The sequence below is a fragment of the Cryptomeria japonica genome, chromosome 2 (assembly GCF_030272615.1).
Source record: "Cryptomeria japonica chromosome 2, Sugi_1.0, whole genome shotgun sequence".
In the NCBI taxonomy this organism is placed as follows: Eukaryota; Viridiplantae; Streptophyta; class Pinopsida; order Cupressales; family Cupressaceae; genus Cryptomeria; species Cryptomeria japonica.
The window spans coordinates 311,413,372-311,439,795 of record NC_081406.1 but is presented as its reverse complement, the minus strand read 5'-3'; the positions used below and the strand labels follow the sequence as shown (position 1 = coordinate 311,439,795).

The 26,424-nt window shown below is 39.2% G+C and overlaps 1 protein-coding gene across 7 annotated transcripts in view; it reads left to right on the top strand.

The window, feature by feature from the left end:
* The window catches only part of LOC131075353 (putative pentatricopeptide repeat-containing protein At3g47840), a 49,755-nt gene extending 23,584 nt beyond the window's left edge, over positions 1 to 26,171 (top strand). For 3 of the 7 annotated variants that reach the window (XM_058012178.2, XM_059216626.1, XM_059216627.1), the window contains one exon: positions 25,332 to 25,704. The gene's annotated coding sequence lies outside the window, so the exon portion shown is untranslated. Of the gene's footprint in view, positions 1 to 25,141; positions 25,193 to 25,331; positions 25,705 to 26,036 lie in introns of those variants that run through there. The other 4 variants (XM_059216625.1, XM_058012175.2, XM_058012176.2 and 1 more) reach the window with 3 other exon arrangements.
* The last annotated feature ends 253 nt before the right edge of the window (positions 26,172 to 26,424 follow it).

Genomic DNA, 26,424 nt, shown 5'->3' with positions numbered 1-26,424 from the left:
ACGGGTGCGTCCCCTTCGGTGTACTCTCCGTACGTTGGCGGGAACCTGTTCTCCTCTGGCTCCTCTATCTAGAGAATATTACACTGGAACAACTCATAATCCTCCATCTGCCAATGGAAGAGTCCATTCAATGAGCATATGTCGTCCTTCGAGCAACTATCCAATTCAAACACTCCTTCATTATTTGGTTCCATCTTGTCTCTGCCTAAGTAGGAATCCCACTCCCATCTGTTTGAGTCTTCTGAATTAGAGTCCGATGCGAGCTCCTTGGTGATGGCCTGGTTCATGAGGTCAATGACGTACTTCCGTCCATCTTTCTCCATGGAGAGGGTGTTCTTCTTCCAATTGTGATTCACCTTTGCTTTAACCAGCCACCCTCTCCCTAAGATGGCGTCGTAGCCCTTCTTCTTAAGTGGGATCACCACAAAATCCAAGACAAATGGTTGTGTTTCGATCGTCACTTGTTGTGCCATAAGCGAGCTTCTTCCAGGTTTCTTCAGGAAGGAAATTTACCCCAGACCCGCCATCTACAATGGTGTCCGTTAGGATGGTTCCGAGTATGCCCATTTCCACAACTGTTGGATGCTGACCGTTGTTCAATGTCAGGATCAAGGGGTTTGTTGCCGACCCACTAGAGACATCCGTACCCTGGGTTATTCGACTCTGCGTGGTTATTTGTACTGAATGCAAGAGTGCCGTACGTAGTTGAGGCATTGTTTCCAGAAGGTCCTTCACTTTTACGGGTACTTCTATCTGCAACATTTGCTTCAGAATATTTTCCTCTGCCTCCGAGCGGGAGGTACTTGCCGCCTCGTAGGTTTCCCTCTGTTGTGCCATCATCTCTCTCTCCACTTGGGCTTTTGCCTCTAGTGTTCGTTGTTTCTCCGTACGTGGGTCAGGGTAGGTGGCTTTCTTCGTCTTCGACCCTGTGAGAGCCAATAGCGACTCCTCCCTCCCCGTTCCCTCGATGTTTAGTAGGTTGACCCCGGATTTTGGGCAGTTTCCATCGTCACAATCTCTTGGTCCACACCATACACAACTTTTGCAAGGTTTCTTCCATTGTGTAGTCTCTGGCGAAGTGCCCCCACTGGTTGCAGGCCCTACACTGGATCATTGGTTGCCCTTTTGCGTCATACTGGATCCAGCTCCGGTTGTTATTGTTATTATTGTTATTGTTTTTTCCTCCTCGCCGGTTGTTCCGGTACTCGCCAGATGATGCATTGTTATTGGTGGGCTGGGACGTGCCCGCTACTGCGGACGTTGATGGTTGCTCTTGTGTAAAGAGAATCTGTTGATTCCTCGACTTCATATTATAAGGGCATTCCTTCGTCGAATGTCCCATTATTTGGCAAATGTCACAGAAGGCCTTCTTCGGGCTAGAACCTTTCGTGTGTCCGTCAGTTCTGCATTCAGTACACCATAAATCGCCTTCCTTGGTTTTGCTCGTGCTCCCCTTCATTGTTTTAAACTCTTTCATCATTCGCTCCATGTCTTTCTGGAGCGCCTGGACCTTCTTGCTGGATTCTTCGCCACTGTTGCTTTCTTCCGAGGAGTCGTCTTCATCGGATGAGGATTCGTCCTTATTCTTTTTAGATGTTTTATGTTCACTCTCCAGGTCCATCGCCCTGTTGTACGCATCGTTGTATGATGTAGGCGGTACAATCTTCATTTTTTTCCGAAGGGAAGGCCTCAATCCTTCCACAAACCATTTCTTCTTCAGCCCGTCTGCTGGCTGGCTATCCATCTTCCCCAACAACTCTTTCAGCCTTCGACCATACGCACGAACAGTCTCCTTTTTGCCTTGTTTTGTACTATATATTTCGGCCACAATTTCATTATCGTCTCGTAGTAGCCGAAACTCTGCTTGAAATTCTTTTTGTAAGCTAGCCCATGTAGTCACCTTTTGTTTATCTATGTTAGAGTACCAATCAATGGCTACTCCCCTCAGTGTGACCAGAAATTGCAGCACTCACTCAGCTTGGTCCACCACCCCATTGGTGGACCAGATGTGTACAATGCCGTACGGGGTCTTCCTTTCCGTCCCCCGTGAACTTTGGCAATTTCTGTTTGTTTGCCATCACACTTTTTGGTTGCGCTATGCTTGTGCCTCCCGAACCCGACCCTCCAGAGGTTGGTCCTCTAGAAACTAGTGCGTTGGTTCCTACTACGTGACTCTGACTTTTAGGATTGGAGGCCACCGAGCCAAACAGATTGCTTCTCGTACCGTGCCCCTGTGTCCCTCTGACACCTTCGGTCGCACCGGTATCCCTAACCTCTCTGTTCTCGGTTTCGGTCCCCTTCTCCCTTCTCGTCTCGTTTCCCCTAAATGGTGTGTACGGATCGACCGCAATCTCGTTACCGATCTCCTCCAACGTGAGGGACAAATCCCCCTATCGTTTCCTGGTGGTTTCGATTAGCATCGAATCTTGGCCCTCGCCAGAGCCATTGTTGCCATTTCTGCCACTTCCTTTCTCGACAATCCTCTCGAATCTTCTTCTTTGTTTTGCTTGTTGCTCGAGAATTAATGCTCGTCGAGCGGCTTAAGAGTCCCCTACGTATTCCTTTTTGTTTTTGTCCTTATTTAGCAGATTGGGCATTAATTCTAAATTCTCCTTATGAAATAGAACAAGACATCATATTAAAAAGAACACCTTTATTAATTCATCCCTTGTATACAATGTATGTCACTGACATACTCATCACAATGGGGGTGTTCTTGTTTATTCTCCTTCGCCCGTACACAGTTCAAGGATTATTTACCCCTCGCTCGGTTTCATCGCGCTCCTCTTCTTGGCGCTCGTAAAACTCTTGTAGGATTTGCCATCGTCGGTTCTCCCGATAGGTGTCTTCCCTGCGGTTTTGAAGAGCCAAAAATGCCTATGCCAGAAGGTTGGGCAAGTTGCTCATCAAACGATTTACCGTCGGGCTTACACTAAGCGCACTCCACACAACATCCTCTGGAACATCCTCGGTGGTGGCTTCTCTTTGTACGTGTGTTTCGATCGCCACCTGGAAGATGCAGGAGAAATCTTTCGTAAGTGCTAGTTCTCCCTCGAACAGTTCTTCAGGCTCTTCGTCAGGGTTACTGCTCGTCCCTTCGAGCAATGGTTGTCCCATTATCCACGTGCCATGTAGTATATTCCCGTGCTCCAGATTAATTTAAGCAACGACGGTAGATGTTTTCCCTATGGGTGTGAGTGTGTGTTTAGTGCATTGCAGATAACCAGAATATGACAATATACACAGATGCAGACAAATAGATGAACTCAATACTGCATTCCCATTGATAACATGTGCCAGTACTTCAGATAACATCAAGCCTGTACTATCGTACCACAAACTGGAAACAAGGACGACTATATAGGTGTCGGCACGGTTACCCGGTGCCAACTGCCGGCAACCGTCAGTTAACCACCGACCTTTAACACACAAATTAACACATACGTAATTACCCGACAACAATATGTAGTTGCATTGTCTGTGATAATTTGGACAACATTCTCAACTCCAAATTCCTGATTCACCCCATCCAATAGATTACACAAAGTCTTTGCATTTTTAGTTTCATTTGAGGCATCTAAAGACTTTAGGAATACCATTGAGCGATTTGAAGCCACCAAGAAGTTGAGAAGAGTCCTCTTCTGTCCATCTGTCCATCCATTCGATAAAATGCTGCATCCTTTTCTCCTCCAATATCTTTTTTGATCATCAACCACAACTTGTGTATTTCTTACAGCTTGCACTAGCAATGGCCCACTGAAGTCATGACCTGTTGGGGCCTTAAACCCCTTACCCGCAACTGTTAATGCATTAACCAAACCTTTGCAATGCACATTGTTTGCTGCATTGAAAGGTATATTATTGTAAAACCAAAAGTCTGATGCTGCTATCCTTGCTTGTTCATGCTTCTCTCTATTCCATCCTGTACCTTCAAGTGAAGGTTGTGCACCTGGAACATTGCGTGGTACAAAAAAATTAGGGTCTGATCTAACAGGAGTGTCAGTAGCCTCACCCTCATTGTCACCAAAAGATGAAAGTGATTAACGTAAATTTGGTCTTCCACGACTACGAGTGTGACCAATGGGACCCGAAGTGGACAATGTGGGATTCATTGCAGCTGCTCTGGATTCTTTTGTTTTTTGCCTTTCTTCCTTTTGCATATCATGCTCAGCAAGAAGGGCCTTCGTCTCTCTAATAATCTCTGGAGTTGATTTGGGGCATATGTCCACACCATATCTAGGCATTTGTCCAAGGTGGTATTTTAATCTATTGATTCCACCAGTCATCCATTTTGTGCATTCGGTGCAAGTGACCTCCCCCTTTTTGTTTCTTGGAATTCCATACTTCCATGCATTGGGGTTGCCCTTGGAGTTGGAGTTGAACTTGCCATTGCTGTTTTAACATGAAAAAATAAAAAAATCAGCAGGGTTTTGTGGAAAATCAATGAAAAAAATGATAATGAATCATTTGGAAAAAATAGCATTCGAAAACAAGAAAAAAATATAAGGAAATAAGTTAGGAAGGGAAATAGAATTTTTTCTGGCAGCATATCCCCTCGTTTTTCAAGATTTTTTGGATTTTCAAAACATGGAAATGAAAAAAAAAGAGAGGAAAAATCCTTACATAGATCTCTTTTGCTGATTTAATCTTGTTTTTTCTCCTCCTTCAAACCCTACAAACCCTATTTTGACCAAGAAACAAACCCAAATGAATGAAAAAAATTAAAAAAAACACTTTATTAGCTTGCTGGGTGTGTTTTTTGGGTCATGCGAGTCCAGTCAAAAGACTCGTGAGTCCGAGCAAAAGACTCGCGCGAGTCCATGGAAAAGACTCGCTAGGACTCGGCTCGTGAGTCCTTGGCGAGTCAACTTGGCCTGCCAAGGGACTCGCAAGTCCGTGGCGAGTCCACGAGTTTTAAAACTATGCTACACTTAATAGGCATATTATTTATATTATCTCTACACATTACATGCATACATGTAAGTGTTATCTCTGCACGTTACATGTATACATGTAAGTGCTATCTCTGCACTCTTGGACAATAACATAATTCTTTTCCACAAACCCTCTACATAACTGTGGTAGAGTCTAACATTTTCCTGTTAACAAGTTTATTCAACCAAGAGAATAGTTCTTCCAAATCGAATTCCCAATGTTTCTGGTATTTATACTGCTGTACTAAAGTGCATGAAATTGATTACTTTGACAGACTCTTCCTATAATTAGCCTTGTCAACATGGATAGTTATGACTACAAATTACACAATGAGTTCCTCATATAGCCTTGCCACGGCTCCCCAGAAAGAAGTATGAAAGGATTCACATTAAAGACTTATTAAATAGCTTAGAATTATTTTGCCTTCCTCATGGAATGATAATTGTGATTCTTACATAAGAAAATATGACTATATAGCCTGTGGCCTGAGTTTCTTGATTAGGCTCACAGTCTCAAGTATCAACTTTATATGAAACCAACAACGCATAATGAAACTGCAAGATTTCAATCTATAAGAATGCATTATTGAGAAGAGAATCTTTCATTTACTAGTGCCATTATGAGAGTGATTTCATTGTGCTCTTCATAGAGCTAAGACTAGCTTTGGAATTTAATGATATATATTTAAGAAAGAGAAGTGTATTCTCATGCCTGAGTCTGTTGGTTGAGTCTTGGATTGCAAATCTGCAAACTCTTGAGCTCTCAAGCTTCCTAACGCTGCTCGCAATGACTATCTTTTCCTTGCTTCCCTTTAACAAAATGTGCCCAATGCTATATGCAATGATGTCCAAGAAAAAGACTTCCAGAAGAAGTCGTTTTTTTTTTTTTTTAGAATAGAATGCCGTTGCCTTATATGGCCAGACTTGAAACTTAATTCCATTACATACATTTTAAGATTCAGTTACGAGTTTGGCTCAATGGACCCACTCAATTCTCAGTTCCTTCCAAGCTTTGAACTTATTAAGCAATAATTTTAATATAAATGTGCGACACGAAAACAATTCCAAGCTTAGTTGCTTCAGATAAACATATCCTTTGAGCGATAATATCTTATCACATGCTGACAATTTTGATGAAGTTTGTGTCCTTAACTGTTTAACATAATAGAGCCTCAAGATTAATAGGTGGTTCAATTATTTCCTGCAAAGTTTGAGCCATCGGCTCTATAGTTATAATGAGTCAATTAAATATATAAATGAATCTTCTACTAACTTTAGACCAAATAACTGTGGTCGTCTTCTTTTAATTTCAAGTACTTTTAAAAATAAACTAGAGATTCTGTGAACATATGCCGATATCAGCCTTTGTATACCTCCAAGTTTTGCATTTGTAATTCAAGATCTGGTTGAAGATAGCCGTTGTATTGGCCTATAGAAAAGATTGTATGAAAAAACATCAAGTTGGCTTCCTAGCCATAACATTAGCCTTAATTGGTTCCTCAAGATTTAGTGCAATTGAAAGCATCTTCTATTATTACATGTATATATCCTATATACAAGAAAGGTATACTTGTATATATACATATATATACACGTATACTTATATGTTAATTAAATTTCATACCTATACATACATATAAATATTTATATGTAACTTGTTTATACATGTATAAATGTAATATTAGATGAATCAAATGATAATGCAATAACTTGCAAAGATAAGGTAATACACCAACACTCAAAAACTATGAGACATAGGGTACCAAGAACCCTTCCAAACTAAGTTGATGTTAGAGTCTAAGATAACATTGGGTCAACAGACACATTTGGTGAGAAATAGGACCCTACCTAGGTTTGAACAAGGTTGACTTATCTCAACTAAAGTGGTACTTGACTTAATTGGCAACTTGACCGCTTCTCATGTTTGCATTCCTCTCCCCAATGATGCTCTCCCTCTCCTTCTGGATGTAGTGAAATTTCCTGCATCAATTTAGATTCACAAATGTAGTTAGGCCATAACCATAAACCATATCAAGAACATAATTATCAAAGCATCAAATCACATGTATATTTGAATCAAAATTCATTCCTTTCAGAGTAACTCAACTATTTGATGTACTCACATAACTTCACATATATACATCACATCACTATTGTGCAAGAATTTAAATTGCAATTGTTCATGAGAGAGGGGTATAACATACCCTCCCCCTCGAGAATCATCGTCCCCGATGATTGAGTATTAACATGAAAATTTAAAGTATCAAGTTTATGCATATCATTGAGTTCTTTAACTATTGAAAACATTGAAAAGGTGGGGAAACTTCTGATGGATCTCATCGTAATCTTCCTAGGTTGCACTATCCTCGGCATATTGGTCCCATTGGACCTTACACTGTTAACCTCATGGTTATGCAAGTGAAGCTTACGTACCTCAAGCATCCTCAATGGCTCGATCATGACCACCCCTAGGTCCTGCACCTGCAAAGAGTTCCAGTCAATCATATGGTCAAAATCTGATACATACTTTTTTCAAACAGGATACTTGAAACACATTATGTAATCAGGTGAGAGCTGGAGGTAGAGAAATCGTGTAAGCAACTGGGTTGATAACTTCTAGAACCTCAAAAGGTCCAACATATCTCGGTGCTAGTTTGGAAGACTTCCCAAACTTGATAGAGCTTTTCTGTGGTTTAACCCTTAAGAACACTTTTTCTCCTACCATAAATTGTCTCGAAATCCGCTTCACATCTACGTAACTCTTCTGCCGATCATTAGCTTCCTTTGTCTGATCAGTTTAACTTGTTCCTCCATTTCCGAGAGCATCTCAAGACCGAGGCTGATCCTTTCGCCTAGCTTATCCCAGCTGATAGGAGTTCGACACCCTCAAATGGTGCCATCTTGATGGCTGATTGATAAGAGTTGTTTTATGTAAATTCCACTAGTGGTAGTAATCTTCCCATTTGTATTGCTGGTCCATGCAATACATTCTCTGGAGATCTTCTAAAACTTGATTCACCCTTTCTGTTTGGCCATCCATTTTGGGGTGGTATGTTGAACTCATGTTCAATTGAGTTTGCTAAAGCTGCAAACAAGGTTTGCTAAAACCTTGAGGTCATCGTTATATCTCTATCTGATATGTTCACCTTGTGCAATCGAAATGTCTCTTGAACAAATTTTCTAGCAATAACAGGTGCTCCATCTGTCAAATTTTTGGGTATGAAGTGGGCTACTTTGGTAAGCCTATCTACCACTACCAATACGACATTGTGTCTGTTCCTAGACATAGGTAAACCCTGAACAAAATCCATGCTAATAATCTGCCATTTCCAATCTGGATTGACATGGGGTTGTAGTAGTCTTGTTGGGTGTTGGTGTTTTGTGTTCACCCTTTGGCATTCTAAACAACTTGCCACAAATCTTGCGACATCCTTCTTCATTCCCTTCTAGAAATAAAGGGGCTTTACATCCCGGTAGGCCCTAGATGTCTCGAATATGGTGCGAAATATATCTCTTTCCAAACCAATTTTCTCAACTCTGTAGATTCTGGATCGTATATACGACCTTTATATCTCAAAAGACCATTTGACTCAAAATTGAATCCATTATATCTTGGATCTTGTGGGTTAGCCTAAAGTGCTTGCTTAACTTGTTTAGAATATGCTCCTTCCGACTGTTGTAGGACTTGAGCTCTAAAATCAGTGTGTATAGAAACCATGGAAGATATGTGTCTTCTTCGACTTAGGGCATGTGCCATTAGTTTTCGTTCCTCTTAATATAACTGATTTCGAAATCATACTGAGAAATTAATTCCAACCATATTCTCTGGCAGTCATTAAGATTAGGTTAAGATTATATATATTTCAGCCCTTGATGATTTGATTTGAGTTCGAAGGGCTTGCAGATAATGCCGCTACAATTGAAGAGTGTGCACAATTGTTGCAAGCTCAAAGTTGTGGGGAGCATAATTCTGCTCATAAGTTTTCAACTTCCTTGACTCATAGCCAATTACTTGCCCTTCTTGCATAAAAACCCCTCCTAAGCCTTCTCTTGAGGCATTTGTGACTACTACAAAGTGACCCCTTGGATCTGACACCTCCAAAATAGGTGTTGTCGTCAGTTTTTCCTTTAGATACTTTAAGGACTTTTGATATTTCTCAGACCATTCAAACCTCTTCGATTTCCTCTAGAGTGTGGTAATGGGATTGGCTATTCCAGAGAAATTCATCACAAATTTTTTGTAGTACCTTGGCAAGTCCATAAAGCTTCACACTACTGAACATTCCGTGGGGTCAGCTATTCTAGTACAGCCTTAGTCTTAGCCGAGTCTACCACTATGCCTTATACAGAAATAATGTGCCTTAAGTACCGAACTTCCTTTTGAAAGAAGGTACATTTAGTAATGGAGCCAGTAGATATTTCTTTTTTAGATTGCAGGAATTGGGTAGCTCCCCCGCCCCTTATAAATTGTAGTGTGCTGGGTTAACTCTTTAACATGACCAGTAATGCTGGCACAACATGTCCTTCAATAACACGTGGGTTGGGGGGAGATTGGACCTCGTGACCTCATGCCTACCACAGGAAGCTCTCGCCAATTGAGCCAGGCCCCCAACCCAGAGCCAGCATATATTATCAAAGATAACTTATTCATTTAAGTCTAGGTTACTGGGTTCGCCTCTGGGCCCCCTTGGTACGGGTCCTGGTTCGACCGGGTCCGTGGTACGGGTCTGGTTCGTACTAGGTTCAACCAGGGTTCGAAAAACCCAGAGGTGGTTCGACCTTGGTCGAACCCGGGCGGACCCAGTCAAACCCGAGCGGCAAGGCAGCCCGTAAAGTCCAAAAATAATGCAAATTTAATTTTTTTTTCAATTCCGCCTTGTAAAAAGTGAAAGTTATAACCTAAAAGTGATTTCTAAGACATTTTATTCACTCATTTCACCTCATTTGTGTTGCAAACAAAAGTTTTATGAGAGCAGGTTGAAAAAAGGGTGAACAAAATTTGGCTTCCAAGATCAAAGAGGAGGAGTTGAAGACTGATTTTTGAAGCTTCAACAAGTGTTGCAGCATCATTTCCATACATTTTCAAGCTTCCATTGGCTGCAAGAGGTAGGTTTTTAAACATTTTTTTCCAGCTATTTTTGTTTCACAAATTGTCAAGCATGAAACTTGAATTTTTTTTCATTATTTAGTTTTTGTTTTTGAATATGTTTATATTATTTCTTGCCATAGGAACTAGAATGGCATCTACATCTTCCTCCATTGGCAATGAACAAATAATTGCAAAACAAAGAAATGATCCAAATTCTCCCTTATGGAAATATGTGGACATTATAAAACAACTTCCGAGAGGTGGGGGATTCCATTGGAAATGCCATGGATGTGATAATGAATGTAATAGTTCATATTATCGGGTGGTAGGCCATTTGTGTGGAATAAAAGGAAGAGGCATCAAAAAATGCCTCGGAAAAAATGGTAAACCTATACTAGATGAGACAATGATGAGATATATTAGGGAGCATGAGGCGGCAGAAGAGAGGGAAGCCCGTAGATTGAACCAAACCGCATCAAAGAAAACAAAGGGAATGCAAGGCCCTTCTAATCCCACTATTGTAGTAGAAGACCACGCCTTCTTTGCCACAAATGAACCTCAAAGTGAACCACCCTTGACACGTAAAAGAACAAAGGGGCCTTTAGAAACCGCATTCCAAAATGAGAGTAGAGACAATGCTGACAAAGATATAGTAAGGTGCATTTATGGAAATGGGTTGTCATTCAATGTTGTTCGCTCCCCATATTGGAAGCAAATGATAAAAATTGTTAATGAGGCTCCAAGAGGGTATAAGGGCCCCGGTTATGAGAAGGTACGTGAAACATTATTGGAGAAAGAGGTGAAGAGGGTTGAAGATGCATTGAAACCCATAAGGGATTCATGGGTTGAGACAGGTGTAACAATTGTTTCAGATGGGTGGAAAGATGCTAAAAACCGTCGCTTGATCAATGTCATAGCGGTGTCCCCTAAAGGGCCAATGTTTTTGAGAGCTGTGGATTGTGAGGGCCAAATAAAAGATGGCCAATTTATTGCAGAAATTCTCATCTCTGCCATTGAGTCTGTGGGACCCCGCAATGTTGTCCAAGTCATAACGGACAATGCAAAAAATTGTAGAGCTGCTGGTTTGTTGGTTGAGCAACGCTATGATCACATCTTTTGGACACCTTGTGCAGTACATTCACTCAATCTTATGCTACAAAGGATTGGGTAAAAACTAAAATGGATCAGCGATGTGTATGCAGAGGCTGAGGACATCCAGATGTTCATCACAAACCACCACATGTCTCAAGGGATTTTTAGAACCTATTCGAATTTGGAGCTATTGAAGGTAAGCAAAATAGTAATTTAATTTTACATTTTCTGATTTTTTTAATTTTCAATGTTCATAATATCATTGTGTAAGCTATATTGTGTATTCTTTTTTAAAGTTTGGCTTTTTTTTTTAATCATTTGGCATTAATTTGTGTTATAGGTTGCTGAGACCTGTTTTGCATCAAACACAATCCTCTTAAGACGACTTGTGAAAGTTAGAGTGGCACTATGCAATATGGTGATCAACACCAATTGGACTGTATGGAAGCAGAGTAGCATTGAGAGGGCAGAAAAAATTAGGGATAGAATATTGAATTGGAAATGGTGGGATCTTGTTACATATCTCCTAAGTATCACTAAGCCCATCATGAGCATCATTCACTATACAAACATGGATAGGCCTTGCATAGGTGAGATTTATGATGGCATTGACTCAATGCTTGAAAAAATAAAGGTCACTATAAATGAAAAAGGGAATGATCCCCAGGAGAAATTCTTCAAAGAACTGGAAGTAATTATTGTAGAAAGGTGGAATAAGATGACCACTCCTTTGCACCTTCTTGTCTATGCCTTGACACCTAAGTACTATAGCAATCAGTTTCTTGATAAACCAGGAAGGATTCCACCATGGAGAGATCTAGAAGTATCTGATGGGTACAAGGCAGCATTTCTTAGACTATATCACGATGATGATTTGCAAGATGTTGTTACAAATGAGTTCATAGAATTCACAAACGAGAATGGTCTAAGTGTTGATGCACTTCGTCATAGATCCAAGAAGGATGCTCATAGCTGGTGGTACTTCCATGGCACATGCTTCCAACACCTACAACCCCTCGCTATAAAAGTTTTATCACAAGTAAGTTTAATTAATTAAAATTTTAAATTTACAAGTTTTGGTTTATATATTGTTTACTTTGTCTTCATAGGTTGCTAGTAATTTTATTTTTATTAACGTATAACTTTAATTGTTTACTTTGTCTTCATAGGTTGCTAGTTCATCTGCGTCCAAAAGAAATTGGAGCACATACTCTTTCATCCACTCAGTAAAGCACAATAGGCTGCTATCAAAAAGAGTGGAGAATTTAGTATATGTGCATTCCAACCTACGTCTTCTTTCACACAAACAACATGACTACACACAAGGGGAAACGAAGATGTGGGATATAGAGCCAGAGCATACTCATTTGGATGCTCCTGCTTCTCAGCTTCTTGCATTGACACTTGATGACTCGGAAATTGAGCCAACTTATAGTGCAAGTGCAAGTGGCATTGGCTCATCTAATGTCAATGTCAATGAGGAGGAGGATGAGGATGAATTAGATGATCCATTTGATGATTAAACTTTAAGTTTATATTGTTGAAAGTTGAAACAATGATAATTGAATTTTGTCATTTTGATATTAAACTTGATGTATATGATGCTATTATGGTATGATCATGATGCTATGATTACAAGTTTATGTTTGTTTTGTTGTTTATATGATGCTATGTGACATGCAAATTTTAATTCATGCTTATAGGCTTCACAAATATCAAAATATATATATATATATATATATAAAATTTACATGTTTTTGTACTAACGAACCCAAACGAACCCAAATCCCTTTTCAAAATTTTGCTGTACCAGCATACCGGGTTCTTCGAACCTGAACCAGTGCCCGAACCCGAACCGGCAACCTAGCATTAAATCATGAAGTTCGCTCCCCTCCTTCGATTCATGAAGTTTGCTCTTCTGTGCTTGAAGGTGAAATTCGCTCCCCTCCTTGGATTCATGAAGTTCGCTCTTGTGTGCTTGAAGGTGAAGTTCACTCCCCTCCTTTGATTCTTGAAGTTTGCTCTCCTCCTTTGATTCTTGAAGTTCACTCTTGTGGGCTTAAACATGGAGTTTTCCTTCAACTCAAAATCGGATCAGCTCAAGGTAAATACTCTCACATCATCCTTGGGCATATGAAAGAAATTCGCTCTCACTTGGGAACTCATGAAGTAAAATTCGCTCTACTACCTTTGCACATGAATTTCGCTATCCTACTTCAAGATATGAAGTTCGTTCTCCTATGCCCAAACATGAAGTTCGCTCTCCTATGCCCAAACATGAAGTTCCCTCTCCTAGGCTTGAACATGAAGTGAATTTTGAACGGAACTCTAACTCACCTTTGCTCACTGTCACTCACTCTCGTCATCTTTGATGCCTGATGCTATGTTCATTATGAAGTGTTAGGAAGAATTTCGCTCCAAATGCTACGCACATGAAGTGGATTGAACACTTAGTGTTTGCTCACTCACCTTGTTTCACTCTTTCATACATGCATGCATTCATATTAGCTCTTTAATTTATCCCTAAGTTAATCTTAAGGGGAGGTGTTGGAGTAATTAGGACATTTATCTAATTATTTATTAATTAGGTCCTTTATTACTTTTTCACTTAAGCTAAACTTTGATGTGGGTGAACTCACAATAATGGTTCCCACTTTTTTGCCACTTTTGACACTGAGATGTACATTTTAAAAATAATCTTCAATTTCCGAGAACTATGACTTTTAAACTATTAAAAATTTGAAGATGATGTAAATTAGTGATTTCTAGCATTTTGTTTGTAGATTCTATATACATTTTTTTCAAATTTTTTTGAAGGATTTTAAATTTTTTTTTCCATCTCCCTCGAAAAGTAGTTTTTAACAACAAACTACATTTTTTAAGAGTGAGGTGGCCCCCGAAACGTATAACTTTTTTTCTATAAATGATAAAAACTCAATTCTTTCAAATTTTGGTTTGTAACATCATTATCTAGGGCTTGCATTTGGTTTTATAGTGATATGTTCAATATTTTTCATTTTATAAAGTTTTGAAGTTCGACTAGTCATAATTTAGACATAGGTTTACGTTTGAACACATAACTTGTTCTATATAAATTGAAATTAAATTTTATTTTTTTTGTTAGAAAGAAGACATCAATGCCAGGGGCATAGATATTTTTCAGAATTTTTTTGAATTAGTTTCTTATTTTTCCCAATGCGTTGAACAGAGAAGTTCATGTTCGATGAAAAACCAATTTTCCATAAAATTAAAAAAACAAGAACATAATAAATTCAAAATATAACAAAATTATACTCGTTGGAAAGCTTTCTCCGAGTACTACAATCTAATATTTTTGGGTTATCAAGATTATTTCATTCATGCTTTGAACCAGAGCTCCAAAGTCATTAATTCTTCAGAATTCTAAATTTTTTTGGGAGAAACCTCAAATTAGAGGGTTCGAATGAACAATACTTCGAGCGAATGGGGTTCGCTTGAATCCATTATGGTTTGAGTGAACCCCCATTCGCTCGAACCAATAGGCTTGATTTCGGCCTGTACAAAGTCACCCGTGGTTCGAGTGAACCCAGGTCCGCAACGTGGTTCGCTCAAACTCCCAGGGGTAGTTCGAGCGAATACCACTATTTTGCTCGAACACCTAGAAAATCAAAGTTCCCACTTTCGCCAAATTCCTTCGTTGGCAAAAGTGGGAACCAGCTTTGTGAATTCACCCATGTTGTTTGTTATCTAGAGTTTTCTTTTCTAGCGTTAGTTCTAGATGCAAGTGAGCTTAATTTAGCTCCTACTTTGCATTGCTTTAGTTCTCTTAATTTTAGCATTAAGGTTTGCACCCAGAGTTTCATTCATCCTTTATAAGGATTCATTCATTCATTCATTGTAATAGTATCTCCAATATTCTTTGTGCAATAATACAAAATTCTTTGGTTGTTATAGAGCATACAATCTTTGCTTGATCTCTTTTGTGTGACAAGTGTTTTGCTTGCAGATGAATCTTGGCTCCTATGGTTGATCATCAACTTCTACAAATGCTACAAATAGAGTAGATCCCATGTTCCATTAATGTCAAAAAGGGGACACTACAAGTCCTTCCTACCAAATTTGCTTGTCCTCATGCAAGACAAGGCTAGGTGATGTCAATTGACTCCCAAGTGGCATCCTTCCGAGGTAGAGCTTCCTATTATACCAATAATTCATCCATACACATTCCCTCAACCATTTCTCTCTAGTCCCGAGTACCTGCTAGAGGCTCCCTTAAAGAGGTTACTTCTTGTCCCACTCCCTTCTTTAAACATGATACATATGTTGTAGGCCCAACTAATAGGAGGAAGCTCTAACTCATATGCCACCTCACCAATGCATCGAACTGCTTTGTAAGAACTATGGAAGCGGGCTTTGAGTTTTTCAGCCTTACTGCTTTTTAAAGTAGACTACCTATAGGGCTGCAACCTAAGGAAAACCATGTCCCCCACCTCAAATTGTTTCTCCACACGTGATTATCAACATAGATCTTTTTCTAGTTTTGTGCATGTTGAAGTCAATTGCATGGACCTGTCAAAATCTACCTACTCTGCTCAATGAAGTCTCTTGTTGTAGGTACTCATGTCTTTGGAAGTGTCAATTCCACAAAGGTCGACGAATTGGTCTAGGCATTACTGAGAACTCAAAATACCAATGCTAACACCAAAAGACAATGTCCATGGGTTTAACCTAAATCTGGTGGTACCCAAACTACAACACAATCTTTATGAAGTAGGTTGCCCCTTGGAATTCATTGATCAACTTGTCAATATGGGGTATTGAATACCAATTCTTGATGGTTTCCTTGTTCAAGTCCTAATAATCAATGCACATCCTCATTGGTCAATCCTACTTCACAAGCACCAATAAAGATGTAAAGCAACTTGTGTTGGACCTAATGTGCCCTAACACAACAATTCCTACATAGTTAGCTGATCGCTCTATCTGATCTATGTAGGCATGATGATGTCTGTATAGAGTAACAATAATGGGTCTCATCCCTAGCCCCAACTTGATGTTATGTTGGAAACCCCTATCTAGTGGTAGTCTTAAAGGCATGCCCTCTAACATGAAAGCATATTTTTCTAACAAGACTCGAATACCTAGGCGATTTTTCGTCTTCCCTTGAACCTATGAATGCCTCATGGTATCCATGTTGCAATCCAACTCACCTTGCTTCATCCCAAATGCCTCTTTATCCAGTGTGCTGAAACCTATTATATTGATGCACCTGTAACACCCTTGATGGTCTTTTCTTGCCTCTAGTCCATGAATCTAAGCATCATAGTTCTATCTGAACTCACCAAGAAAATGCAACCATTAGGTGCCCAAAACTATGTGAGCTCCACCTAGTAGAAAGACATAAAAATCATGAGTGATATTATACCCATCAAATATCACCTACAGCTAGTGAACAACTTGTTTACAAGTCAATGAGTAGCCATCTATCCCTAAAAACTTGAACCCTAGAAACTCCTTGGTTTTCAACCTAAAGCGGGCCTACCACTCGCTAATTGATGAAGTTATATGTCAAATCCTCCACCAATGAGTGCCACTTTATGTTGCCCTCCAATACTCCCCTTGACTCCGGAGTAGTACCTCAATACTTTTGGCAAGGATGCAATAGTAGCTGACCACTATCCTCTATCTAGTGACGAAAGAGAATTTGTTACTATGCTTATAGGTAATACCTCATCTTCCCACACTCTATAACTTCATGCATGGCTCACACTCTCCCTCACCATCAAAGTACACCTCAATCAGATGTACTTGCCCCTTTCCTAGGCACCTATGTGCCAAGTCCTAATTCTCTTTGCAACTAAAGCATAATTGCTTTCTTTGCATCTCATTGTAGGTCATGTCACCTAGCTCCTAACTCTTGAAGGTGTGTCCCATCCCTTGGTGACCTAGGAGTTGAGAGGATGCAAGCCCTAATCTCTATTGAAAAGGTTTGTACAAAGTACCCTGCTACTATTGTGGTGTTCATGTCCTCACACCTCTAGTGGTAGACATTGGAAGGATTTGCTAGGTGTAGTAGTCTCCAATGTCAAGGCCCTTTTGATGGTTGCTTGCAATGAATCCAATTCAAGGGTCTTAACTAGGCTTCTAAGGGAAACTCTCAACCCCTCCATGAAAAGGAAATTCAGATGCCTCTTTGACAAGTTAGGTATCATGGCTACCCTCTAGAAATCAACTCCAGATGCATCCATTGAGCTATGACGTTGTAGCTATGCAAACTCAGTAAAGTGCTCCTCTAGGTTATGCCTCTCAAATAAGTTGCTTGATCTCCTACAAAAGTCTCCATAGGTGGTGACAAGGCTATGCTCTTAAGCGACTAGCCTATGATACCACTTGTCCAACTCCTAGGTGAATGATCACAAATTTAATTGCTTCCTCACCATACATAGAGCTTGGTGAGAAGTAGGTATTCAAATTTTGGACCCAACCCCAAGTTGAAGTATCATTGGATCCATCAAATGAAGGGATAGTAAGTGTTATCACAAAAGATTGCACCCTTGCTAAGCTATCAACTCAGCAACCTTGTGAAACATGGAAACAACCCCGAAGTGTGGGACCTTGCGCGAGGGGGGTTGAATCTCCGAAGGAAGCCGACTTCCTTCTCAATCTAGGTGCAGTGTTGAACCAACTCAACACTTCAAAACTGACTTCTAAACCTATCCTAACAGCTTGCGGAGGAAAGGGAAGAGAGAATTGCTTAAAATGAAAGGAGGTGATGCACCAAAAAGAGATAGTTCCTCTCCCCACCCAAAATGGCACAAGGAATCAACTGAAAAGCCCAAGAGATGCACAAACTTCAATTGCATGAGTGACCCAAACGCATGCGTGGAGGGTGGAATTTTCTAAGTGTCAAGAGGGGAGAAGGATTCCCACAAAGTCACACTCAGAAAACCAGTTAACACAACATACATGTGAAAGGAAACCACGAACATACACTTATAATGAAGGTAAGAACACATACACATCATACATAAGTTGAAGGAAGGCAAGAATAGAGATTTTCAATTAATCATAAGGCCAACGGCCAATCTTACAGTTGCAGAAATGCAAAAGATTACAAGTCTTCAAGAGAAGAGAAGAGCATAAGAAAGCTCAAGGCAGCAGGGAGAGAACCCTTTACAATGAGGCTTAATAGCCTTATATAGAAAAATGGGTGACAATGGTGGTCATGACCCCTGCATGCACTTGACTTGTACATGCAAGCAACCTAGCCATACCACCAAAGGCAATTCTAAGGAAGGAGGACTGACTACCCTTCCAAAGTCAGTCATGACATAAGTCACCAAGCATGGCCCTGTACCTTCCTTGATGGAAATCCTACCAAAAACACTTAATGCACCCTTGTGGCTGCACAAAAAAAAGTGCACAAGTCCCCAAGCTGTCAGAGCATTAAAAGCCTTGAGTGTCGATCACGCCATCCGGAAGTGTCGCCAGTCGGAAGGAAGCTCGGACTCCCGAAGTGAGGAAGATAAGGGAAGGAGCAAGGAACCTTGGAACCTCGGGGTTCTGGAGTTTTGGAGAACTTCAAAAGGCTAAGGAAAGAACTTCGGAACCTCGGGGTTCTAGAGTTCCAGGATAGAGAGAGGAAGAGAAGGAAAGGATCTTCGGAACCTTGGGGTTCCGGAGAGAAGAAATGGACGGGAGGAAGAGGACTTTGGAACATCGGGGTTACGGAGTTTCGGGGAAGGCAAGGCAAGGGAATCTCGGAACCTCGGAACCTCGGGGTTCCAGGGTTTCGGGGAACTGTGCAACGGAACTTCGGAACCTCCGGGTTCCGGAATTCCGGGCAAAGGAGAAACTTGAGAGAAGAGGCGAAGGAAAGGAAGGCTAGGAACTTCGGAACCTCGGGGTTCCGGAGTTCCGAAGAGAGAAGGAGAAAAGGGACAAGGAACCTCAGGGTTCCGGAGTTCCGGAGAAACTAGGGAGAGAAGGCAAAAAGGGGAAGGAACTTCGGAACCTCGGGGTTCCGGAGAATTGGAGAAAAGCTAAGGGAAGGAAGGGAACTTCGGAACCTCGGGGTTCTGGAGTTCCGAGGAAGAAGAAAAGGCCAAGGGAGGAACTTCCTTTGGACAAGGCAACACTTCATACTTCATGATTCTTCTCTCTTTCATCAATTGGTGTCGCGCTAGTCCATGGAACATATCTCTAATCGGTTCTTACTGATGGACCAAGGGTGTCATAAAATGACAACAGTAAGCTTCCTCAATCTACTTTGCAGATCTTTGTGAAGTTCAAGGTGAATCATATTTCATTCTTGGTTTTGGTTTTTGAATTCAATGTGCGTAAGTTCATTAAAGAGATGTCTACTAAGAATTTAGCACTCTTTGCCTCATATTCAGCATGAAGAGGGTCAATGTCATCCCCCTACTAGTTGTCCATTTCCTCTTCCTATGGTATGGATTCTCTATACAAAATACTGATTCTCAATAGTTTAGTACAAGTAACTAATTTCAATGGGGTGTTCTAGTTCACCAGTAAAGAAGAGGATTCCCTTTGTGCACCATTACCCAGAAGCATAGTGGCATGGTTTAGTCTAAGCATCTGTGTACTCCAAGCAAAGAGATAGATGAGCTATTGCTGCCCATACTTCAAGAATCTTATCATGTTGAAGATTTTCATATCTTTATCTTCATGTGACATCTTTTGTTTCCTTCATTTCCTTAGTGGATGTATGGTTTCTCTATCACTAATTGACATATAGTTAAAAAATTACACCTCCCTCAAGCTAGCCATGTCTTGGCTCTAATACCATATTTTTTTGTAATTTTGAATTTCTACATACAACATATGTAAATTAGAATTTATCAATTTGATACAAATTACAGGGCACACTGTAATGTCCTATTGGAATTTTTAATATCTTGGAGGGAATATTTCATAATATCCAATCACTTTTAATTTTTAATTTCTGTACAATAATATATACCCCAGAAACTATACTTTTTCCAATTGGTATTTCAGATAATTAATCAAATTTGCATAATTAAATCTCTTTTAAAGGTAGCAATCAAATTTGTTGATAAATTGAAAATGTTTTTAACTTGAAATTTTAATGTCTACTAGAAGATCAATCAACTTAGCACAATGGTGATTTTCGTGTGAAATCATTCTTGAGAAAATGTGGGTTTTCATCCTTTTGTTAAATGAATCTTAGTTCCATGCTCCAAAGGAGTAATAATCAAATGATAAATGATGTATTCTTCGTATGGTGATTACTTCTTGTTTGGTGTTTCTTATATATACTTTTCTTTCAATAGTCATGATTCTTCAAATACCCCTTGACTTTTGATAAAATTATACTTTAATTTTATATTTTATACTTTATTTTTTGATATTTTAATTAAATATTATTATAATGCCATTTTGAAAAGGGAGCATTATAGCCCGCCCTTCCCATGATTGCTTGTCCTCACACAATTATAGACTAGGATACTCTTAGAATTTCTTCTTCACTTGATTGAGTCTTTTTGAAGATATCAGGATCCCAAATAGATCTTGGGAATTTGTAATTTCCAGTCCTCAATTCAAAACTCAGACCTACCTGCTCAATTTTAGGAACTTGAAGACAATTTGGAATGATAACATGTTAATCATCCTGATCATCCATCGCTTCTAACTTTTTATGCAATTTAGCAATTGCGTCTTGAATCCTCACACAATTTGATGGTGGAGAAGGTAATTTGTTGTCTTCAGAAATACCAGTGTTAACATTGGATGTATATGTTATTCTAGGACTAGTGGTTACAATCTGATTTGTTGATTTTGGCTTTCGTTCCTGATTAGGTCCCACTACTTTATGAGGACCAACAAATTCTTGAGATTTCGTATTCTAATGATTAGCCATGGTAGAAGACCTTCTGATAAATGATGATCCCCATCCACTGTTTGAGACTTATTGACAAGTTGACCGTGAAAAAAGGACTGTACAGTTGCAAAGGGAGCACATTGCAATTGAGTTGGAACTTGTGGATAATTTGACTTTAAAACATTAGTTGTAATGCTATTTCTAGTAGCAATATTCCAACGTCTTGCTCAAGCTTGAATTTGTGAAGTGCATACACCTGATGAGTTCCTATTAGGTATAATAGGAGCCCTAATCATAGTCATTGGAACAAAACCTGTGCCAAGATCTTTTGTCTTAGACCATGCATTCTAAGATTTATGCCCTTTATTCTCATGAAATTTGTGAAAAACATGGCCTTTTGGATTTTAGTGGGAAGATTTTTATAATCTGCAAACGTGGTGTGAATATCATCTTGTATTGGGCTTTGCAATTTCCTCAAATGAACTTCTTTTATCTGATTTCTGGAAACATTTGTATTATTTTGCTTCATGTGGAGCATTTGAACCAACATATCTATCATTGTAACAATCTTCTTTTCAAATTTACCTCTATGGACTTTCTCCAAAGGAGTTTTTCCCTTTCTATTTGCCATATTCACTTCTTTTGTCACTTAAATCTAGGTTGCCGGTTCGGGTTCGAAGAACCCGGTTCGCAGGTACGGCAAAATTTTGAAAAGGGGTTTGGGTTCGTTAGCACAAAAACATGTAAATTTTATATATATATATATATATTTTGATATTTGTGAAGCCTATAAGCATGAATTAAAATTTGCATGTCACATAGCATCATATAAACAACAAAACAAACATAAACTTGTAATCATAGCATCATGATCATACCATAATAGCATCATATACATCAAGTTTAATATCAAAATGACAAAATATTCAAGTATCATTGTTTCAACTTTCAACAATATAAACTTAAAGTTTAATCATCAAATGGATCATCTAATTCATCCTCCTCCTCCTCATTGACATTGACATTAGATGAGCCAATGCCACTTGCACTTGCACTATAAGTTGGCTCAATTTCCGAGTCATCAAGTGTCAATGCAAGAAGCTGAGAAGCAGGAGCATCCAAATGAGTATGCTCTGGCTCTATATCCCACATCTTCGTTTCCCCTTGTGTGTAGTCATGTTGTTTGTGTGAAAGAAGACGTAGGTTGGAATGCACATATACTAAATTCTCCACTCTTTTTGATAGCAGCCTATTGCGCTTTACTGAGTGGATGAAAGAGTATGTGCTCCAATTTCTTTCTGAAGCAGATGAACTAGCAACCTATGAAGACAAAGTAAACAATTAAAGTTATACATTAATAAAAATAAAATTACTAGCAACCTATGAAGACAAAGTAAACTATAAATAAACTAAAACTTGTAAATTTAAAATTTTAATTAATTAAACTTACTTGTGATAAAACTTTTATAGCGAGGGGTTGTAGGTGTTGGAAGCATGTGCCATGGAAGTACCACCAGCTATGAGCATCCTTCTTGGATCTATGACGAAGTGCATCAACACTTAGACCATTCCCGTTTGTGAATTCTATGAACTCATTTGTAACAACATCTTGCAAATCATCATCGGGATATAGTCTAAGAAATGCTGCCTTGTACCCATCAGATACTTCTAGATCTCTCCATGGTGGAATCCTTCCTGGTTTATCAAGAACTTGATTGCTATAGTACTTAGGTGTCAAGGCATAGACAAGAAGGTGCAAAGGAGTGGTCATCTTATTCCACCTTTCTACAATAATTACTTCCAGTTCTTTGAAGAATTTCTCCTGGGGATCATTCCCTTTTTCATTTATAGTGACCTTTATTTTTCAAGCATTAAGTCAATGCCATCATAAATTTCACCTATGCAAGGCCTATCCATGTCTGTATAGCGAATCATGCTCATGATGGGCTCAGTGATACTTAGGAGATATGTAACAAGATCCCACCATTTCTCATTCAATATTCTATCCCTAATTTTTCTGCCCTCTCAGTGCTACTCTGCTTCCATACAGTCCAATTGGTGCTGATCACCATATTGCATAGTGCCACTCTAACTTTCACAAGTCATCTTAAGACGATTGTGTTTGATGCAAAACGGGTCTCAGCAACGTATAACACAAATTAATGCCAAATGATTAAAAAATAAAGCCAAACTTTAAAGAAGAATACACAATATAGCTTACACAATGATATTATGAACATTGAAAATTAAAAAAAATCAAAAAATGTAAAATTAAATTACTATTTCACTTACCTTCAATAGCTCCAAATTCGAATAGGTTCTAAAAATCCCTTGAGACATGTGGTGGTTTGTGATGAACATCTGGATGTCCTCAGCCTCTGCATACACATCTGTGATCCATTTTATTTTTTGCCCAATCCTTTGTAGCATAAGATTGAGTGAATGTACAGCACAAGGTGTCCAAAAGATGTGATCATAGCGTTGCTCAACCAACAAACCAGCAGCTCTACAATTTTTTGCATTGTCCGTTATGACTTGGACAACATTGCGGGGTCCCACAGACTCAATGGCAGAGATGAGAATTTTTGCAATAAATTGGCCATCTTTTATTTGACCCTCACAATCCACAGCTCTAAAAAACATTGCCCCTTTAGGGGACACCGCTATGACATTGATCAAGGGACGGTTTTTAGCATCTTTCCACCCATCTGAAACAATTGCTACACCTGTCTCAACGCATGAATCCCTTATGGGTTTCAATGCATCTTCAACCCTCTTCACCTCTTTCTCCAATAATGTTCCACGTACCTTCTGATAACCGGGGCCCTTATACCCTCTTGGAGCCTCATTAACACTTTTTATCATTTGCTTCCAATATGGGGAGCGAACAACATTGAATGACAACCCATTTGCATAAATGCACCTTACTATATATTTGTCAGCATCGTCTCTACTCTCATCTTGGAATGCGGTTTCTAAAGGCCCCTTTGTTCTTTTACGTGTCAAGGGTGGTTCACTTTGAGGTTCATTTGTGGCAAAGAAGGCGTGGTCTTCTACTACAATACTAGGATTAGAAGGGCCTTGCATTCCCTTTGTTTTCTTTGATGCGGTTTGGTTCAATCTACGGGCTTCCCTCTCTTCTGCCGCCTCATGCTCCCTAATATATTTCATCACTGTCTCATCTGGTATAGGTTTACCATTTTTTCCAGGGCATTTTTTGATGCCTCTTCCTTTTATTCCACACAAATGGCCTACCACCCGATAATATGAACTATTACGTTCAATATCACATCCATGGCATTTCCAACGGAATTCCCCACCTCCCGGAAGTTGTTTTATAATGTCCACATATTTCCATAAGAGAGAATTTGGATCATTTCTTTGTTTTGCAATTATTTGTTCATTTCCAATGGAGGAAGATATAGATGCCATTCTAGTTCCTATGGTAAGAAATAATATAAACATATTCAAAAACAAAAACTAAATAATGAAAAAAAATTCAAGTTTCATGTTTGACAATTTGTGAAACAAAAATAGTTGGAAAAAAATGTTTAAAAACCTATCTCTTGCAGCCAATGGAAGCTTGAAAATGTATGGAAATGATGCTGCAACATTTGTTGAAGCTTCAAAAATCAGTCTTCAATTCCTCCTCTTTGATCTTGGAAGCCAAATTTTGTTCACCCTTTCTTTAACCTGCTCTCATAAAACTTTTGTTTGCAACACAAATGAGGTGAAATGAGTGAATAAAATGTTTTAGAAGTCACTTTTAGGTTATAACTTTCACTTTTTACAAGGCGGAATTGAAAAAAAATTAAATTTGCATTATTTTTGGACTTTACGGGCCACCTAGCCGCCCGGGTTCTACTGGGTCCGCCCGGGTTTGACTGGGTTTGACCAAGGTCGAACCACCTTTGGGTTTTTCTAACCCTGGTCGAACCCAGTTCGAACCGGACCCATACCACGGACCCGGTCAAACCAGGACCCGTACCAGAGGGGCCCAGAGGCGAACCCCGTAACCTGGTATAATCTGTAGCTGTTGCAAAAAAGTGGTAAGTTAGATTGCTTTCTTCCTAGAGGTGACAAATGGGATGGAGACACTTCCTCTCTTAGGGTAATTGTACACTTCTTTGAAGGGGTTACCTTTTCAGCTTCCATATACTTAGCATGATTTGTAATGCTGTGCAGGTCAGTTGTTCACAGTTTGAAGCAAATGCTGGCAGGGGACCAAGGAAATCACTATAAGCATACTTGTGAAATTATTTATTCGGTATTTTTTTTATTATTAACAAAATGGTCATGATTGTCTCTTTATCAACATACAAGACTATTTCTTATTAGTAAATGGTCTACTTTTTTCTTAAATGTTTCTATACAGACAGCTATAATCACATCTACCTTCTGATGGCTGAACTCTTCATGAACTGGCACTCTCACTTGCAAACCAGACAAGAATTTCTGAAAAAAAAATGACCAATTTCAATGAAGACCTCTGTGCAAAGTGTGGGGATGGTGGTCTTCTCTTTGGCTGTGCTGGCTGTGCCAAGTCCTAGCACAAAGGTGAAAACTCGTCTGATCTGTATTTTTCTTTAATTGTTGGCTTGTTGTGATGTAAGCACTTCCCATCATTTAGGCATAAAACATGTTTACTGTAGCTTGGCTGGAGTCCTTGAAAATTTTGTCTACATGATAAAAAAATCAGGTCATGCCTACCTCATTTATGCAAAGTAAACTCAATCTATTTTCAATGAGCTTCTGTGTACTAGATAACAGATTATAGAGCAATCAAATATAATTTTTGATATCTCATAGTTTTAGTATATACATTTTTAAAGCTGAAGATGAATTTTACTTATGCATTTCTAGTTACCATGAAGGTTTAGAACATAAAATGAATGGAATATTCTCTCTAAATTTAACAGCAGTTTGAGGTTAATTGTGTTGTTTTCAAAATATTAGGGATCTTGTCGAGTTAATAGCTGTCCAGTTTTTGTAAAGGCCCGTGTCATATATTATCTTTTTTAGTTGGTACTATTTGCATGTTTCATACGAACATTTCTATAATGCATGCGAGGTTGTTTAGGGATCTGATATGAACCTGTTAGTTGTATTGATTTTGCCAATCTCTTCGGGGTTGTTCTATAACTGGAGGGAATACATCAGAGAAAGTTGGCTGCAAAGTTCTGAGGAAAGGTTGGACACTCTGCATAGGGAAGACCACCCAAATGGGTGACATGTGTGGTTAAAAGAGAAGCAAGCGGCAATTATGATAGATGTGTTTTCATGAAGTTCTGGTGCTAGGTTTTGTCTCCACTCAAGTGTTTCAACTACCATTTTCACAATTTTCAGTTGGCAGAATGAATCAATGGTGATTTTAAAGTTTTGGATGTGGATGGATAAAATTATAAACTATAATATCAGGAGTAACCATAGCAGAAAAAATTGTTTGGAGAAAAAATCGACAAACCAAA